Source organism: Artemia franciscana, unplaced genomic scaffold (genome assembly GCF_032884065.1).
Source record: "Artemia franciscana unplaced genomic scaffold, ASM3288406v1 Scaffold_8477, whole genome shotgun sequence".
Taxonomy (NCBI): Eukaryota; Metazoa; Arthropoda; class Branchiopoda; order Anostraca; family Artemiidae; genus Artemia; species Artemia franciscana.
The window spans coordinates 1-3,792 of NW_027068454.1; the positions used below are offsets into that span (position 1 = coordinate 1).

The 3,792-nt window shown below is 32.2% G+C and overlaps 1 long non-coding RNA gene across 1 annotated transcript; it reads right to left on the bottom strand.

Annotated features, from left to right (window-relative positions):
• Positions 1 to 929: 929 nt before the first annotated feature.
• Positions 930 to 3,768, bottom strand: LOC136043702 (uncharacterized). Its single transcript, XR_010621690.1, has 2 exons — positions 3,527 to 3,768; positions 930 to 1,085 (listed from the first exon to the last, which is right to left on the bottom strand). It is a non-coding gene; the product is annotated as an uncharacterized LOC136043702 (long non-coding RNA).
• Between the last annotated feature and the right edge of the window lie 24 nt (positions 3,769 to 3,792).

Sequence of the window (3,792 nt, forward strand, 5' to 3'; positions counted from 1 at the left end):
TTTCATTTGACCGATTCCCGTTTTGGATAAAATTCACAAATGGCTAAGATTCTCATTTTACGAAGTAATTCGAACAAAAAGCTTACCCACAACATGATTATTCATGAGTACACTTATTAATAATAAATTCTTCGCATGACATTGTGCTCATTCAATTCCGGGTCTCTCGAAAACAGGCCTAGCCGTTCATGGCATGTTAGAAAACAGGTTTCTTGCGGCCATGCCAATTTCATTAAAAAAGACACAAATATCGAATCCGGGCACGTCTTAGACCTGACGTCACAAAACTCGTTTTTCTTAATAGGCTAATAGGAAGGTGATGACATGCCGGTTCTAAACCAAAAAGGACGCTTTTGAAAAGTGGTACGTTTAGGCGCTACGTCAAAAAACTGGTTTTTGTTCCATAAGCTAATATGAACCAATGGCAAATGTATTTTCGCTTAATAATTATGGGTCCGCTGGAATTCAGTGGTACAATAAATACTTTGATCAAAAGATGGCAGTTGAGAGATAAATTAATGTCTAAAAAAGGGATGTCTTTTAAATTTAGGATTTATAAATGACTTCTTCTGAGGTGTAGGATCTACAAAAATAAATGTAGATATTTTATTTAAAAATATATTTGTTCATTTATGTATAAATTATATTTTTGGAGGATATTGTACAGAAAATTTAGTTAAACTTTGTAGATGGTTTTCGTTCAAATAGGATTTTTTTTTTATTTTTGCTTGTTTTATATCTAGTGGGACTATTATTGAAACGGATTTAAATGGCCATATTCCTTGGAAAAGGGCAATTCTATCCTATCTGGAATTATTGTTTTATCCTCATATCCTTTCACTCTATTCGGTCAACTTTACTTCACCTAGCCTTTGTCTCATACCTATCTAGTACTCGTTGGCATTGAAAAAAAAAAATTAAAAGAAGCATTGAATCGATAAACTTTATTAGAAACAAGAGACTGTTTTATAAAATACACAGTCTTTTCTTCTTTTACTCACAGATTAAATTTTCTGATCTGGTACAGAGAATACTTCCGTTATCTTTGGTCCTTGGATTCGTTGCAGCTGCAAACATTTTGTAGCCTTAAAGAAAATGAAAGATTTATAGTCCTATAATATCAACACTAACGGACATTTAACAAATTATCGTAAAGCCTCGAGGGTCATACTTCGGCTAAAAAATTTCACTTGAAATCCAACCCTATTCTGTAGTTTTGATAAAAAGATAAAAAATCGAAATAATAAACAAAGCAAAAGATACAACCAAGTATAGGACACTTGATTCATGAAATGACTTATGTAATAATAATAATACAGGCCAGAAATAATTTAGAAACCCTCTAGGAAGCTTAAAAGCTGGTTTCATAAAATGAAAGATATATTTTCAATTACAATTTAGTCATTTGATTTGTTAGATGAAGACTCAAATTTATGAGTTTCAAAAATGATTTAGATCATATTTAATATGATGCTCTGTCTGTAGTGACTTGTCAAAAATTATTATTACATTTATTATTACAGATATCTTGACTAAAATGAGAAGCAAGAAGGGTTTTATTTTTTGAGATTATATACCCTTCTGCTCTCCAAATGGCGCTTGAGATATTTATTTTTCTTGAAAGAATACAAACCTGTGGATGTTGATCAGGCATGAAAAATGGCACTTAATGTGTAAAAACACTAAGCCATGCATTAATGTAATGGATATTAAATGAAGGTTTTTTTTTCTGAAAGTAAGGAACACCATTAAAACTTGAAATGAACAGAAATTATTGTTTATGAAGGGTTTATTCTCCTTTTCCGTACCTTGCTCTTTACGTTAAAGCTTTTAAGTGCTTTAAAAAAAAAACTTCTTTTCTAATTAAGCGACCCGTGTTTCAGTAGTTGTTCTTAAAAAATTGTGACAGTCAAATTAACGTACATAGCAACGTATTGAGGGGGGGCGGCAGCCCCTTCATATACAAAATAAATTATGTTCATTTGTTTTAAAGATCTTTACTTATAGTTAAAAAAAATCGTATTTTTTAATTCTTTTAAATCGCCCCAGGTAGAAATTCCTACAGAATTTTCCCCCAGAAATTTCACTCTCCATGAAAAATTCTACCACAGAAACTCGCCCCAACCACAAAATATCCCGCTCCGAAAGTGTCTATGCTTCCCAAAAACAAATTATATACGTAGATCTTGCAAATTTCATAGCTTAAAGATGTCGGAAAGGCCTTAAATACAATACGTAGTTAAGATACAGATTGTATATTCTTCCCTGCAAAGATACTTAGGGATATGCAACCGTTTTTTACACGTTTCTTTAAGTGATTATAACGGTAAAACCTATTTGTTTTAGAATGTCAAGATGGAGTTCATTCCATCAGAATCTTAAAATTTAGTCATTTTTAAATAACAAATTTGTAATTTTTTGTACCTTTTATTCCTACAAAACAATAATTGTAACGGATATTAACTGAAGAAGTCTTTTTTGGAAAGTAAGGAGCAAAATTAAAATTCAAAACAAACAGAAACTGTTTATGAAGGAGTCGCTTCCCTCCACAATGCCTTGCTCTTTACGCTAAAGCTTTAAGGACTTTACGAAATGCTTCCTTTTCTATTCAAACGACCAATGTTTATGCAGCTGTTCTTAAGAAATTTGGACAGTCAAACTTCAGCGTAAATAACAGTATTGAGGAGGGGGGTATTCCCTTCATATACAAAAGTAAATCCTGTTCATTTGAGTTTTAATGATCTTTACTTTCAGTTAAAAAATCTGTTTTTTTTTTATTCTGATCATTTTTAAATAACGCCCGTAGATTTGGTTCACTCTTCTTAAATATTTCCTTCTCACAGGAAACTCGTGCGTAGGAATTTCTACCATGTAAACTAATTCCCGTAAAACCCCCTCCAGACAGTAAGAAACTCGCCCCCGTAAATTTTCTTGCGGTCGATTCAGCTTGAAAAATACTCCTTAGCATGCTGTCATTTGAAAATACTAATTTCCAATAATTTCCTCAATAGCTTCTGAAATCCTCTCTTTCCGTAAAATGGTTTTTCTGGAAATCCAAAATGAAAATAGCCTCAGAATAATTTTTCCTGAACCATCTTCAGTAAAAATCTGACTTTGGAAAGAGATTATGACAATTAAAAATAATTTCGAACAGTAATTCTATCAGATCGCCCCATGTAGAATTTTCCATGGAAAACCCCCTCCCCCAGAAATTTCCCTCTCCATTAAAAATTCTACCAAAGAAACCCACCCTAGGCACAAAATCCCCCTCTCAAAAAGTGTGTATACTCCTCTATAACAAATACTATGCGTACAGATTGAATACATTTCATAGCTTACAGGCGTCTCCCTGTGGCTTGGGGGGGTTATTTTTACTCCCCACAGTAGTTATTACCGCTCTCTCAAAATTTTGATCAGATAACTTTAGAAAACAAAGGACTAGTAAAATGTTTTATTATTTCAAATCGTATTTTGTTGATAAACAATAGGTTTGTTAGGAAAGGCCTTGAATATAATGCACACTTACGATATAAATTGTTTATTCTTCCCAACAAAGATGCTTAAAGATATGCAACCGTTTTTTTAGCTGTTTCTTCGAGTGATCATAATGGTAATATTTGTTTTAGGATGTCAAGATAGAGCTCATTCCAGCAAAATATTAAGATTTAATCATTTTTAGATAACAAAATGTCATATCAAATTTGTCATTTTTTGCACTTTATACTCCCACAAAAAAGAGAATTTGGATTAAAATTTTAAACATTAAGGTCAAAACTGATATCGAGGGTATTT